This window comes from Dermacentor variabilis, chromosome 3 (assembly GCF_050947875.1).
Source record: "Dermacentor variabilis isolate Ectoservices chromosome 3, ASM5094787v1, whole genome shotgun sequence".
In the NCBI taxonomy this organism is placed as follows: domain Eukaryota; kingdom Metazoa; phylum Arthropoda; class Arachnida; order Ixodida; family Ixodidae; genus Dermacentor; species Dermacentor variabilis.
In genome coordinates this window covers 32,875,450-32,892,400 of record NC_134570.1, presented here as the reverse complement: position 1 = coordinate 32,892,400, position 16,951 = coordinate 32,875,450, and the positions used below count along the sequence as shown (strand labels likewise).

Here is a 16,951-nt window from a genome sequence, read left to right as displayed (position 1 = left end):
CGCAATTTCTTGCACAACAACGACATATTTGTCGTCACAAATACTTTTGTCCCTTCTTCGACCATTTCAGATTACCTATGTTGAGACACTCTTCATGGCAGTGAGCAAACCCTGATATGATCGCCATCGCTCTGCTATCGGTAGTGCTCGTGTCCAATTGTATTTAGCCTAATGTCAACAAGGCGATATATAAGTGTGATAGAAGTTCAGTGTTCTGAAGTTTTGCCTACTATTCTGAAGATAGCTGGTTTCTGGCTCTGAAATAGAGACAGTGATTCTTGCGTAAAGGTTAGAGAGCTGCGATTGTGTTACAGCATCACTTCGGAACTATGTTGCTTTTGGAGAAGAGTTTATTGGACGTAAATCGAATTCAACCCAATTTATATCGGGACTTAGTAGACGTCGACCCGACTTGTGCAAGACCGGCTTGAGCTACGAAAAGGAGGAAAACAGAATTTCGGCGGAAAACGAAGGGCCTAATTATATCCGCCAATTTCACCAACTGTCAACATTTCTCTATGGCCACATTAGCCGAGTCGGCCGACCATTTCTCGCTGCTTCTCCGTCAATTTTCCAACTATTCTTACGAAGAAATCTAGCCTATGGCTAAGCGCCTCCTCCTTATCTCATTAGGCGTTGCTATACAGAAGCCGTGTAGGGTAGCCAACCGGACGTTCGTCTGGTTAACCTCGTTGCTTTCCCATGTTTTCTCTCTCCCTGTCGCTATGCGGAAGCAAATACCAGTAAACGGCACCTGTATGCTTTGACGTGGCTTTAGAAGGTTTCATATAATGTGCGCGTTGTACATTTAAAAGTTAACTAACCTTTCTTTACTGATGGGGGTTGAACCACGCAAAGTGCCACGCGCAGCATAGCCAATGTTCCGGTAGGTGGAACGATCCTTGTCAAGTCTGTCCTTAACATCCTTGACATGTTAGTTAAGTGTCGTTAACGCAATCTCGTCACGCTCGGGATGATGGATGCGAAGGCGGTAAATTGCAAGTGAGGAAAGAAAACGAATGAGGCTGTATTGCGTTTCCAGGAGGAAAATCGATGTCATCGGCATCTACACCTTGTCCTTGAGCAGCCCTGACCAACGCAATTCATAATGCATTCACATTGCTACGCTCCACGTTTACCAACCCTGGGTCGCGTAATTCCTAACAACGTTCACATTCCGAAGCTTGCCGGATTAACCCACCCTGGTTCTTTGAAATCAGTAATACATGCACGTTGCGAAGCGTAAAGTTACCTATCCTGCTCTGTTCAATTCATGATGCGTACGCGGCTTTTGAAGAACAGTCTAATCGAACCTGGTTTTTGTAATCCTTTACATGATCGCATCATGAATGCTTAAATTAGATGTCGGCTCTGTGCAGTTCAGCAACGAACGTGTACGTTGTGAAGCACTAATCGAACTAACCGTATTCTCTCTGCGCAGAAATGTCCCCCTCCTCCTCGCCGCTACCCCTACCCGCCATTACAAGTCTATAACAAGATTCGCAAATCCCTGCAGCATCGCTTATTATGCTGGTAACTTCTTCGAGGGCATCCTTCGAGATGTCAGCGAGAGAACATCAGCAGGAGCGAGAAAGGAACATTTCGCAGCTCCAGCACTCAAGTAGATTGGAGCAGCGTGGCCTTCATCACGGCCGGGCGTTATGAGGGCGCCCCTCCAACACACCTCCTGAGCTCTAGCTCGTGTTTCAAAACACGAGCGGATGAGTGGCTATACTATAGCGTACATGCCTTCATACTGTTTTCTTCATGCCGGGGCTTGGATGGCACGCTTGGCTGGGGTCCTTGGCGCGGCTCGGGACGCAACGCTAGGCTGGTCAACTCCCGCTTTTTGTTATTCTCTCCGCAAGAACCCTCCTCTCCAGAGACAACACCCGCCGCCTCCTCCACGCCTCGTGTCGTAGCCGGCGGCTCTCTCCCTCTCCTTCTCGCCTGTCCCCTCCCCCCTTTCTTCCCCATCTTGGTTCTCTTGTGGCGGGTGCGCGCGAGATCGATTCCACTACGCCTTCGTCGACGCCGCCGCTGCCGGGCCGGTTCGGTCGACCCGTCGGCAACGTTGCGCGCGTTGGGGGGGGGGGGGAGGGAAGAGAATTGAGGCAATCCAGTTGTTCTCCACGCCCCTCCCCCCCAAACACACACACGCATACAGACACGCACACTTCAACCCTCCCGTCTTCTAACCTTCTTTCTATACTACAGCGTAGCGCGCGGCGGTCGCCCTGCTTCACTACAGGCGCGGGTGAGCGCCGACGGCAGCGGGCGCAACTCAACGCGGCGCGCTCGTGCGCGCGTCATAGACGCCCGAGACGTCGGCGACGTCGGCGCGGCAGCGCGCTGCTAGCGTTTCGCGAGGGTTTCGTCCGCGTGGTTTACGGCGCACTTCTCCTCTCCGGGGCCTGGCCCCACTCCGGCGCCGGCCGGCGCTTCTCGTGTTTCGGATACACTTGTCGCCGCCTGTGGATATCTTAACAGAGGGGCAGGCTCCTTTCGACACACAAGCAGCCCCGGACCAGGAGGCGCCAGATGAAGACGTCGTGGTGTTTGCGCCGGTGTCGGTGTGGCGTCTTCGGCATTGCGTAGGAAAAAGAAAAAGACAGTGATGGGAGATTGGTTTTGAAAATTTTCCGCCTCGGCAAGGGTGGTCTCTTGGCCGTTCCCGGTGCAGTTGCGGTGACAGGAGGAGGTGAGTTTGAAATTCCCAGTGCCGATCGTTGCACGTGCTTTTGGACTGAGGCCGCAGAAAGAGGGAGCGAATGAGTGAGCGAGGGAGGATGCTTGTGAGTGAAATTTCGTTAACCTTCCGGCGAGATTGAGGCTCATACGACAGCAATTTCTCCGTGCGCAAATTTCGGGCATTTTGATAGTCAAGAGTTCGACGAGAACTCGTCCGGACAGGTATACGTATTGCTGGCGAAATGGGAAATAACTTTATCGTGGTCACTGATCTGAACTCTTCGTGCTTTTTTTTTTGTCCCTATTACAGTGGACTTGCTTAAGAGGAAGTGCCGGAGAAACGCAACGATAGTATCAACTTGGGCTGGTGGCGCATAAACCGTGTTAAACTTGTGTTAAACGGAACGCATCTTTTTCTGAACTTCCCGGTAAACGGAACTTTAACCGAAACTACCACCTAATTCATCGGAGTATGAAACAGGAGAAGCCTGGCAAACATGTTAAATGGTGATGCAGTAAATGACAACTAAGTATGCTTCCATCATGAGTACTTCGCTATAGGCATGTAATGATCCCAGATGAAGAAGGGAGCATGCACTGTGGAGTTGGCACTTTCCTGCAGTCTGGTTGCCACAGTCTTGTTGCCACTACTGTTTCGTTAATTCAGACCGCCAGGAATGAGGAACCTCATATGATGCTCTTGTTAAATGCTCTGAGGAGACAGTTGAAAATATTATCTCCGAGGTTGGTGACGAAGGTCTTGACTCTAAAGACAAAGACACAGATATTACTTCCAGTGCGCGCTAATCTTTATAACCGGACAACAAGAAGATTTATTGGGAATCCTTTCACGCGTGAACACAACCTTGCGCAAGAGAAGCTGGAAAATTAGAAGCAGAACTCAGTAAAGTATTTGTTTTTTTCCCTGTAGTAATATTACAACACTCGGACGCTCCTAAAATAAGATGACCGGTGGTGACCTTCAACTAAATGAAACTTTGGATAATTAAAGTACATTTTTGTACCACTTCGAGTTCCGTTTAAGCGGAGTCCAGTGTACATCTTTGCGACTGAAGTGTTCGTATGTTCTTTCTCTCTTTCTGTGTTGTTGCCGTTCGTGCACCGCTGTATATTTGGGGATGGTTGTCAAACCCCTAGGACACTTCAACAATAACGACGGAAATCCTCGTCTGCAAGCTATGACGAAGTGTGTTTCATTTTCTTGCAAAACAATGATTATGTTCCCTCGCAAAAAAGTACAATCTTTGCTTATTTGAAAACTAGTCGAAATCAATTATATAGAAGGCTCTGTATTATATTATAGGCACGCTAAAGGATTTTGTAGCCATGCCAGCTTTGCGTGCGAGCGGGTTTAGGATCGAAACTCATAAATTAATGTCAAACGTGGCGAAAGACAGATTTTATCCGTAACATTGGTGAAGGATTGACGAGAGAGTCACAAACAGGTCGTCGTCAAATTATGTGTACGCCTTATACTATACGTACTATACAAAAAGGAAAAAAAAAGCATATCTGACCACTGCGTGACGTAGTATGTGGGAGTGGCTACCTGGGGGACTAGTGTCACGGAGATATGTTACTTTGGTTACTATTCTTGTCAAGCAGCAATTTGCGCGTGCTTTACCTTGACATGAACTGTGTTGTGGTAAGGAAGAAAAAAAAATTCCCGGCTACATTAACTTTATCCAGCTTCCAGTCAAACACATTATGTTTGCCGGCAGAAAGACCAAATCAAATAATTCTTATTTTGACACGTCGAACGCCGAGTTAAAGGTTTCGACAGAGGCTACACGTACCTCTGTCAAATCGAACGAATTAAGTACCTTTGGCATAGATAACGAGCGTCTTTCTTGTTTTCTTTCTTTTTCTTTTTGCACTAATTTCCTTAAGTAGTGCGGCAAAAGCTCATCTTTGTGCCTAAATTATACATCTTTCTTTTTTCTGCTTGACTGTGGCATTGAAACACGTTCCAACCAAGACAGAGAGAGCGGTAGTTTATCAGAAAGGCAGAGGGGTCGGCCTGAGCTAGCATGCTCTTGCCTGCTACTCTGCACAGGGGAAAAAGGAAAGTGGACAGAAAAGAGCGATGAAGGATGATGAGGACAGGAAGAAGGGATGTATATATGCACTAACACAGTAGTTTCCTTGAAGCCGGAACAGGACACATTTTTCTTTTTACAATTGCGGCGCTTTCTTTCTGAGAAAGCCCGCGCGTGTTTCCTTTATACTTCGTGCTACAAGGTTGGTGGACGTGAATTTTCACTTTCAGGAAATACGTTCCGTAGGCACTTCTACAGGGTGTCCCAGATAACTTTAGCCAGAGTTTAAAGATATGCGAATGTCACATAGCTGGACAGAACCAAGGTAATGTTGTTTGCCGTCGCTTGGAGATACGCAAATTATTTTGTTTCTTTCCGGCCAATTAGGTAATTAGTCTTAATTAATTAATCAACCTATCAAATGTTATAATTAGATGAAAAGAGTCAATGAGAAAATTGTAGAGCAACATGAAAAACTGCCGATACAGGTTTCTGTTGCCCAACACGTTGTAAAAGAAATGTTTTTATCCGAGCGTGAAAGCATATTAAGCCCGCGAATAGACGCAAAGCACCTTAAGCGGCCAGTCGCGTGTTCGCATATATTTAATCTCTGGCTAAAGTTAGCTTGGACACCCTGTGTAGTTCTGTATGGCATCGTTAGCGGAGAAGATAAAGGTGCTGCATGATTTGCTCATCATTTACGCTGAAGTAGAACACTGAACACATGGAATTTTCTCGCTACCGAAATAACGCAGTTTCCTTCGACTATAGCAACCAGAGTAACATTATACCCCCTTATTCATCCATCAATCGGGCCGGTGTGTTTTATGGACGTCAAACCACTATAGGTGGATGGATGGATGGATAAGCAGATCGGACTATAAAGGACTCGAGGAGCAGTACCTGGTGATGTCAAAGATGCGGCATTAAGTACGCGTGTCACCGGGATGTCACTCTCAGTATACTACGTCCGAAAGGCGAAGCCTGTAATTTTATGCCTGGGGTCGAGTGTACCGCACTTTTGTGACCTCGTACCTTCCACCGCAGCATTGTCAGAAACAATACAATGGACACGCTTTTAGTAACGTAAGTATGTAAGCAAGAAAGAAAATGGACACGCTTCTAGTAACGTAAGTAAGTAAGTAAGTAAGTAAGAAAGAAAGAAAGAAAGAAAGAAAGAAAGAAAGAAAGACGGGAGCGCAATGAGATATGAGCTTTCGTTCCTGACAGAATGTGAAGACGGCATTCGGCTCGATCTTGCGTATATAGGGCTCGAGAGTGCCGCTTCGATCATTCTTCCGAAGGCACAAGATTGATGACTACAGACGGTATGGCCGAAGTTTCATGTAGCGAGATGTCTGCGGAGCTGCCGGCACGCGGCACAGTGCTGTGATTTGCCTGCTTTCAGCGAGAGCGTATTCATTGGCTCTGGAATGTTACAACATGTATCTAAATTCAATTCGACACGGCATACATATATGTATAATGTAGTAGCTTGTTGTCTTAGCCAAAAGCCGACTGGAGATGCTTGGAGTGTCAACATTATCTATTATATAATTACGCTCAAGCGTTCAAGAAAGAAATTGCAAATAAAACTGAAAATTGAAGCGACAAACAAATGAACGACGACTTAATACATACATACATACATACATACATACATACATACATACATACATACATACACACATACATACATACATACATACATACATACATACATACATACATACATACATACATACATACATACACACACACACACACACACACACACACACACATACATACATACATACATACATACATACATACATACATACATACATACATACATACACACACACACATACATACATACATACATACATACATACATACATACATACATACATACATACATACATACATACATACATACATACATACATACATACATACATAGCGGAATGCAGGTGAAAGAACGATTGGGCGAACTACAAACAAACAGGGAAACAAACATGCGAGCAGCTTCGGCTGAAGCAGCGAGTGTACATCCCAACAGCGGGTAGCAGCCGCCTGGTCTTGTTGCTGCTGTTTTCTTTTCCCACTTTCTTCATTTTCGCTTCAAGTATTGAGAAGCGCTGATCAAACAGTGCACCTCGTCAGTGTTTCGTCTTCATTCCCCTTTATGCTTTCCACTGCTGCTTTCATCTCCTTGCCCTTAGTTGATTAAACATAATCTGTCCTTGAGATCAACTGAAAAACCCTATCAGCCACGTTTTCAGTTCGTATCGGTGAGCTCGTTTGTAATGATCGGTAAATTTGACGAAACGCCGTGCAACCATTTTTGCTTTATATGTGACGTAAGGAGACGCTCTGTACAATTTGCAGTGTAGCTACACCGAAGGCGCTGCCATAAAGACATTTGGAACGTAGTATGAGGGATTGAATTTCCGCTATTGTCGTATCGATTTTTCTATGTGATACACCTTCAAAGCACACGTCACATGACGATGCGAGTTACGTCCCGGCCAACTCAAGCCACCGTAAAATTTACGGAAGTGTTTCTCATGGCTAATTTCTCTGTAAATCGAAAGCCGGTTGGCACTGCGGAATCTTCAAGGTCGTTTCGAAGGAAAGCTGTCGGGCACTAACGCCCCGTGTCGTTTATGAAGATCAGTCAGATGAAAAGGCAACAAATTCCACGCCCCCTTTATTTCTGGGAAAATCAAGCAAACAAAAACATTTAAATAGGAAGAGAAATAAAATAACATAAAAAATAAAACGAAGGTAAATCTCGGTGATCCGGTGATTGATCTCGTCTGTGACTGAGTGGATTAATTTTCAGCTTGAAGTTGTTATTGTTGCGGGACAAAAGCTGAGAACAATGAAATAACTATAGTAAGCAATCTTTTGCGTTTGCTGACGTCACAGACAAACTTGTAGGTCGCAGTCGATTCTTCTCATTTTTAAATAGTCAACGACGGGGACTAGCTATTCGTGTGATATATATTTGTACTGAAGTCCGCTTTAAATATACGTGGCAGGTCCACCGATGCACTTGAGCCTTGGTATAGATTTGCATTCTAGGAAGTTCTCTTTAGTTTTCTTGTGCAACACTAGCACACACTAGTAATCCGCCACTGAGCATGCGTGTGGATGTCGTGTGCGTGCGTTTTGTGAATGAATGGGCCATTTCACGTATCACCATTGCCATCTGGTGCAGAGTGTTATAGGTGCATACGGCCAAGTGAACATCTCCATTGAAAGAACGTATCTCTTTCTCTCCTTACGTAAGCTGCGCTGAAGAAGCTCGCGGATTAAGCCCCTCTTACGCGCAAACAAGATCGTACTTTCTTTGAGGTTAATGAGCCTCTTTTCATGAGAGTCGGCAGCCCTGACAGCGGTCGTCGAAAGCAACGCGTGGGCGAGAAAGCAGCTGCCGCAAGTGAGAACAGCTGCGAAAATCACGCACATCGTATGTAAGCACTTCATAGAGCTCGCTGTGCACTTCACTATAGTGTCACTGACTGTCGGTCGAGCTGGATCCGCCGGGAAGGGTGCGCGTGGAAGTTACGCGGAATGCAGACTGCGCGAATCTTTCGTTACGACCATTGCCACGCCGTGGTCTTACATGTTACTACTATATGTTTCTTTCTAGTTCTTGCAGATACGTCACTCACGCCGACTACTCCCCATTGTGAAGCATGAGGATTAGCACGTCCTCTTTAAAAGTTCATCCCGCGCGCAAGCTCCGCGACGCGTGCCTGTGGAGCGACGAACGAATACATGCTCAGCAAGGGCAACAGCTGCGCTTCAAATACCAGTACCCTAGGCGACCGTCTATTGCAACTTCGAACGATACTTGGACCCTGACCAGTTAATGGCCTTGGACTTGGAAAGGACAGTTATCATTGCAGTGAAATATTTTTTTCTTTTCTTATCTTTTTTTTTCTTTTTTGACTATTGACATGGGGGTGCTCGAAATACTAGGGACGGTTTTATGTAGTGACTAGCTTTCGTTATTGACGCTTAGTCTTTTCTTTATTTTTCGTTTTCCCCCTCTCGTATGTGTTAGAGGTTTGTGCGTGCTAAAGTGTATTTCTTATCGTAATGTTTTTCTTCATTTTTAAAGCAAATTGATTTTTTTTTTGCATAAAGGGGAGAGACGGAGCAGCAGGAGGCGAGCCGCTTACAACCTCTCCAGTTAGGCGTCATTTAACCCTATGTATACACTTACCTATCACAACAGATCAAGGACATAGGATAAAACAATGTTGTTGCTCAGTGTTCGTACTGTTTCTTCATCGTGATAGGTTAGCAACTATTTCACATGTGCGCCTTACACGAATTGTACGTTTTCCTCGCATTATACTTACAGTCTATCTCTTTCAAACAGCACGCGGGCTAATCACAATGCTACTGCACGAAGGGACATCTTTATTTGACGTTCAGTGTATCAAGGCGCTTTCTTATTCCTTGACCGCTGATGTACAGCAACGCTTGGAATTGACAAATACCGCAAAATAATGTCATTTTGTTAGCTTCAAATACATGCGCCTGTTGTCTTTCACCAAGCTGAGCTTGAGTAAAGCTTCCTAGCAGGTTCGCTCCTCACCTGAGACCGTCAGACGTGATCGCGCAAGGAAGATCTTCGCACAAGTGGTATTTGCATCTCAAAAATAGCCGACTCATTGTATTTGATTTATGTGCTAACTGATTGATAGATTGATTTATTGGTTGGTTGATGGATCGATTGATTGATTGAGTTTAGACACTCTAAGCGACGCAGCTACGGCTATGATATACACGCCAAAGTAGAGGGCGCCCTGGATAAATTTTGACCGGCTGTGCTTCTTCATAGCTCCCCTAAATCTAATCTGCGCGCGTGTTTTTTTAACATTCTGACACCATCGGAATTCGGCCATCGTGGTCGGGAATCCAGCCTACGACCTCCTGCTCATAGTGGGGCAGGACATCGCAGCCTCTGTGGGAGACACAGCGGCCGGTTGATTCATTCGCGCGCCACCGCCTTCGTATTCATCAACAATAAGCCACCGTCAACACAAGAAGGCAATCTTCTTGCTTTCACTGCGTATACGGTTCTCGTTTCATGCACGCAAGCATTAGACGGGGCGGCGGCGGCCTTATACGACGGAGAGGGCGTGGTCTCAACCCCGCCACGCAGTGTCTTATCGACGAAGCACCGGTTTGTGCGAGCCAGGGACGCTTGGGGGGCACCACGCACACATACGTTTGCTGGGTCAGCGATCCACTTTTTCTATAGCGGGGCGGGGATGAGATGGCTGCCGAGTGGGTTGGCATGCTTTCCGCGTCGACGTTGAGCGGGAAGAATGTTGCTTTTTTATCCTTTTCTTTCTTCGAGCTCCGTAAGCCCTCGACGCTTGAGTGAAACGAAAAAGAGAGGATGTGTATGCGAAATGCGATATAGTGCCAGGATCTAAAGGAGAAAGGCACGGGAAGTTTTTCTAAGACGAAAACGAGACATTCGCGGTGGGCACAGCAAGCGACGCACCGATTTAAAAAAGAAAAAGAAAAGCTCTTTACCGCTTGCCAACTTGACACGCGATAGCACTTTTATAAGCCAGCAGAGTGTCTGGGCGATTTGCACTCCCCGTGCGCCGTGGCTTGATGCAGGGTGCGCTGAGAGAAAACAGGGTGAGGCGCTGCCGACGGTTTAACGCAGACCATAGAAGATTTGAAAACCACTTTCACGCACGCACACACACAAAAGAGAGAAAAAGAAGTCTGGAAACAATTTTTAACAGTGCACTCAATATGGAAAATTAGAGATAGATAGATAGATAGATAGATAGATAGATAGATAGATAGATAGATAGATAGATAGATAGATAGATAGATAGATAGATAGATAGATAGATAGATAGATAGATAGATAGATAGATAGAAGGAGATGAAAGAATGGAAAGCACACTAACTGATGTCTATACACTGTATTGGGGGAGGTAAAAGGGAAGAAAATGTGCGCAGAAAGAAAACGCGGAAGTAAAAAAAAAGGACCGATAACACAATGCTGAGCGCGAACCCCACAAGATGCCTTACAACGTTCACAAACTTTAAAAAAATACATATATTCTAGGACTGCGCATGCCAAAAAAAAGAAAGACCAAGACCCGATCTGCTTACGAGGCACGTCGTAGTGGGAGTGCTCTGGATTCATTTCGACCACTCGGGGATCTTTAACGTGCACCCAATGCACGGTACACGAGCGTTATTGCGTTTCGCCTTCGTCGAAATGCGGCCGCGGCGGCCGGGCGTCGAACCCGGGACCTCTTGCTTAGCTGCGTCACGCCAACCACTGAGCCTCCACGGCGTGTAACGTTCACGGCCTGTCGCGCTTTGCAACAACGCAGCGGCGGTTTAAAGAAAAAGAGCAATGAGAGGGACGAACATGAACGAAGCGCGCTCACAGCTTTCATTGAAAAATTATACATGTAACGGTGTACACATACATACTGGAACAGAAAGAACAAAATAACGACCACAGAATTCATGGTTATTAAAAGAATGACGAGACGATTTTTGTATGAAGGGTCGAAAAAGAGAATTTTCTGGGCGTGATAAATAGAGACAGCCTGCTCTGGCGCACCGGTAATCGAAATGATTATCTGCTGCATCGATCGGGCGTCCAAAGTGCGCTTGTCCCCTTTGTGCTTTATAACGGCGCAATTACCTAAGCACACCGAATGCCAGAGCTTTAGACTAAGATGAGCTATGCCAATATCAACTAAGTACCCTCAGTTACGTAGAAAGTGATTAGATTCTGAAACTAAGCGTGACGGTTTTAAGTACACTTAACGACGAAATCACTTTACACCTGTGAAAGCTGTACACGATACAGCACCTATCGTGCATGTGACAGTATGCTCATTAAAGAAAGAAAGAAGACGGTGTAGTGCAGTGAGAGGCAAATCGTGTATAAGCGACGTCCAGCATAATGCCATCGTATAGTTAATAAGAAAGCAGTCCTACCCCCTCCCCCCCCCCCCCAAGCCAGGAATACGCAACAACTTTAAGAGAAAGATAGAAAATAGGAGACGAAAGGGAGAGCAGATACGTAGATAACCCGCCCAGTTGGATGTACTCTCTAATGAGGGAGAGGGAAAGGGTAGAAAAGAGGAGAAAAGACACGGAGAGGACCTGTCCATTCAAATCAACAAGGCTACAACATTTTCATTACATGATGAAGAAAGCTGGGCTATAGTTGAAAAAACATAGACATCTGAGAGACTCACAGCACTTTTGAAGAAAGAAGAAGGTAGAAAGAAGAGAGTGTTGAGGAATGCTGCAGAACACTGTAGTTTTCAGTGTACATTGAAATGAAATCTAGTTGAAGACCGACGTCTTTCCTCTTCTGTGCTCTTTCTTGTGTTCTTCTATAGCGTTCACTTAGTTTTTCTTTTCTTTTTCATCGCATTAAGCGCTACAAATGTGTAATATAGGTATTTCCAGTATATGATGCATATCGTTGCCGTCAGGCGGTTGGCTTAGATCTCTTGTTTATAAGTCCTTCAGCCGCCGATTGTCTCTCGCCATTGAAAATTTTGTTTCGCCACATTCCTTGCATCTTTAAGATCATTGAAAAAGCGTACAGCTGTAGAACATATTAAGAATTTCCAACTATTTAGAGAGTTGTTGGCAAGTTCAGCGAACGTGGACTGCTTACTGCGAACTCTCTGTGAGAACACCACTCATTTTTAGGTCTATGCCATACTTGGAAAGCACATATCCAGCCACTTGAACAAGACGCCCGATGTAAAACATTGTGAAAAAGGGAATGATTGAAGCCGCTACATGTCGACATTCGGACGCCCAGAAGAACCAGTCAGCCATTCTGCCTTACAGCTCGTTTTGCTAAAACGCGTTACACATACTGTGCAAACTGGAAACATGACTGTTTTAGCATATGTGAGCCCCATTTTAAACGTAATTATTTTGATCGGTGCTCCTACTTGCGATCCGCCGTCCTGGCGTGCGCAATTATGCGCGCAGCGCCTGAAGGGGATAACATAGTCAGCGAAGAATCTGAAGCAGTCAGCGTCGAGAGATTGCGACGAGACCTCGAGCCTCCACGCTTGGCGCGTGTCAAATCCGAGTTGAAAGAGGTGGGATATGAGGCTGCCTAGTCTTCTTTATGCTAAGCGCGAAGCAGGCTGGGAAGTGGTGAAACGATAACCCATGAAGAACATTGCTAAAGAAAAGTGCGGGCCTACAAATACGTATTCACATTTCACAAAGTGTAAATTAGGTCGCGGAACAGGCAATGATGCGCAGTTAACCAATGAACACACAAAGTACGCTCATTTTGAATGAGTAATTGTCACCCTAATTGCAGCCCATTTTATTAATAAACTAAATGTATTGGGCTATTGTCGTTGCAAGGAATGATAGCAATAGCTGGAATGTACTTTAGGATCTCTTAAACCGCACCAATAAAATTAGCAAGACATTGACTTTCTGCTGAGTACCTAACAAAGCTTTCGTGAATTGTGTTGCATGATAACGAAATTGCAGTGCAAATCAAATTTCAGTGAAAAAGCTTTAAGGCCGGCTGGTCCCTAGCCCTGTGGGATTCGATGTTATGCGAAGCAGTGTGCGGGGAGCCTACCAAGTTAACGAAACGACCATGAGAGCACCAAGACGTAGGCGGCTGTTTCATGATCTACATGACACGCATGTCATGACATTCCCGTCATGACCTATCATTTATGTTCGTCATACACTCTTGTCATACTATGCCAATGTTGGTACATACCAAGACGTAGGCGGCTGTTTCATGTCCTACATGTCACACGTGTCATGATATTCAGGTCATGACCTATCATTTATGTTCGTCATACATTCTTATCAAGCTGTGCCAATTTTGGTGCATACCAAGTTAACGAAGCGTCCATTAGAGCACCAAGACGTAGGTGGTCAGATGGATAGGTAGATACTGTCGGAGTGACAAATGTTCGCTAAGAAATGCTTCGCCTTTAGAAATAGGAAGAAATGATATGCGCATTGTGGTTGGCGACCGTGAAATAGACATTTAGAGATTTCTTCAAGTCATTTGACATCGACAACGGACAGATAACATCGTACCATATGGAGTGACTATGATGTCACATTGCTGCGTTTTATTCTTCTAATTTTCGTCTCACCACTCCTCTCTCTGAGTAATATAAATAAACAAAATAAAGTGCCTCAATCACTTTTCTCGCTGAGGTTGAGAATCGAAACTTATTTTGTGCAACTGTCGACACAATTTTGACATAAACTGCGTGAACTAACAGCGACGCATTTCCCAATAAATTTGATACACTGTTCCACCTGGAAGTTGTTATTGTCAGACCATATTTTAACTGGACATAGTGCAACCGGTGGACCTTTCCCGGGCAAACTTGCCGAGGCAGTTGAAGTGAACGAGCTTTGAGCACACCTAATCTAAGGTTTCGTCCACCACGTGGTATGGGCTTGTGCAAGCACACCACAGCTCACCCTCATAACATGCCCCACTGCACGGCAATGGGAAGCTGCCCTGTCCAGCTCAGACTGGACGGACCAGCTCAACTTGGTCAACCGAGCGAGAAGGGCAGCTAAGGCCGCTGGACTATTGGACTGAGGGGACCACTCACTGCACAGCGGAAGAGCTACCTACGCTCGTGTGCTCTTTTCTATACAGTTTACTCTCTCTCTCTCTCTCTCTCGTGCCTATTGATTTTGCATTCGTTGGCTGTGGCGCAGACACATAGGCGGATACTTGCGTCGGTTAAATGCTGTGAACTAGCGACGAGGACAAGGGTCGGAAACACCACGTAAGCGGTTGCAGGCAGTTGCACGTTTCAAGAACACGAGACTGCCGATGGATGTCGAAAGTAGAATCGCGATTTCCGCCCTTCAGGACTCGTAGATTTATTGCTTTCTTTTTTTAAATGGAACTCCAAGTGGTCGTCGACTGGTGTTCCAACCAGGAAATCGCGATTACAGGTAGTCAGGGGTGATCATACCTACGCACCAACCCTCAAAAACACTGCGCGCGAACCTGTGATGTAGTTTCGATATTTTCCCACACCCTGAGAGACATGCTCAGATGTGCTCGATGACAATAGTAGAGTATTTTAGCTCAGCGTTTTGGTTCCGCGGTCAACGTGATCGCAACCATTTCCTATCATCTGCGGACGCACAGTAAACCTTGAGCATGCACGTGTTCTATAAGTGCATGCACTCTTGTTTTATAAACGATATTTTTTTTGTGAAGCAAATATCATAGCGTAAAAAGACAGGGACAGGACTCGCGCTCGTCTTGTACACTTTGCCTTCGTCCTTGTCTTATTGCGCTATGAGTTTTTAATGCATAACCTGCGTATGCAATGGCTGGTGGTATCAATAACGGCAGGACAGACATGCTATGCAAATAATACGTTACCCTCATCATTCTGTTTTCAACATATCCATAATTTTCTGCCGGTACATTACGTTGACACACAGAGAAAATCGGTTAATATTCAATGGAAGACTTGCAACACTACTACAAGCCCAGATACAATATCGTTTCATGAGGCATCATCTAGCTTCTTTATTCTTTCGCCGTGTGTTTTTTAGCGTCCTCTTTGTTGTGTCTGGTTGCGTCTGGAGAGCGTCGAGGCATTCAGGTCATTCTTTTTTCTCTACGTCTTCATTCTACGGAAGAGTTTCTCTGGACGAGAGCCTGTATTCGTCTGTCGCACATGTGTTGTACTCCTAGCTGCGTCTTTATTCATGCTGAACCAGTGAAAATGTAATGAAAAAAAAAATCAAGTTTTACGAACGGAATATCTGTACTGTAGGCCGTACGCGGTCAGCTGGCAAATGTATACGGTTTAGGAGGGTTGCGTGCAGTTTTCTTGCTTTTTTTGTTAACCCACTTTAGGCAGGCGACCGGTTGCATAGTCACGAGAAGTGGCACGACCGCGGTTTGCGCGCTAACAAAAGCCGACCGGACAAAAAACAAAGTTTCGCCATTGACGCAACAGGGCACTGGCGTTTGGCATTCTCCAGCACCAGTGAAAGAGAGACACTCATGCACCTGACAAAGGATTTGAATGCCTTTAAGAACGAGAAGAATGTGCACACGCTGCGTGCAAACTTTTATTTTCTTTGTTCCCGAAGTTTTAAAACTGGAACTGCCTTGCAGTTAAACTATAGTAAGGCTCCGAGATTCTCGTAATGGTTATAAAACCCTAAAACCTTAACTACGGCAGCCACGTTCACCAAACTTCAACTTGGCGAGTCTAAAAAAAAGTAAATATAACTGACGTTTAAAACTTTGCTTCTTGATGATGCTGACGCGCCGGGATGTTTTTTTAAAGCAGCTTGACGGCAAAAAAAAAAAAAGTGCACCCGCATGCCACTTTAATTAGGGGCTCACGGCACACCTCATTTCGGAATGGCGTTACGCGGGACCTCGTCCACCGAGCCTGGTGTTACGGCCAACTCGAAACGGGGAAACTGTCGGTGCAGGTGTGTGGCGCCGCGACAACACGTTAACTAAGCTATTCTGTACACTCGTGATCTCGTATTATGTGGAACAATTTTTTTTTTTTTTGCGAATGCGCTGCACTTGGCGGTACCTATGTGGAACGAACTAATGGCCACCCTGCAGCTAAGTCGAGGATAAGCGAACGGCGAAAAAAAGAACTGTTCGGGTCAGCCGCCGAACGTTTCTCACGTTGATATATAGTCTATCCGCAAATTAATATCGCCGACTGAGAAGAAATCGATCACGGTATACGCACCTGACCTCCGAAACTCCAGTAGTTTCCATCAGACTATAAGGTTGAGCGTCGTTTGGGCCTTTCTGCCTAAAACAGATGCAGGAAAGCGTTGGGACTTGTTGGCGATGAATTACGGATACATAGACATTGCGCAAAAGCGCACTATCGGGAGGTGAAACACGCAAACAGAGCGCCGACTTCCAACGAACGCTTCATTCTGAATTATTCTGACAAAGAAAATCACTAGTATATGCCCTGTCACGTCAAGGCGACGGCGCGACGCACGGTTGGGTTGGCTTGGCGGGTCGGTTTGTCAGACTTCAACGTTGCATCATTTGCGCTGCCGCAATTACGGCATCTTGGAGCTGAGGGACATTGGTCCTTTTACATAACCTACACTTGTTCCCTTTCTTCAACTGCATTGGGGCAGTCGCTTTGAGA

General features: G+C 45.6%; 1 protein-coding gene across 2 annotated transcripts in view; it reads left to right on the top strand.

Moving 5' to 3' along the window:
* Positions 1–2,258: 2,258 nt before the first annotated feature.
* Positions 2,259–16,951, top strand: part of LOC142575369 (gastric triacylglycerol lipase-like) — a 78,943-nt gene continuing 64,250 nt past the window's right edge. For both annotated transcript variants that reach the window (XR_012826632.1, XM_075684695.1), the window contains exon 1: positions 2,259–2,701. The gene's annotated coding sequence lies outside the window, so the exon portion shown is untranslated. The remainder of the gene's footprint in view (positions 2,702–16,951) is intronic.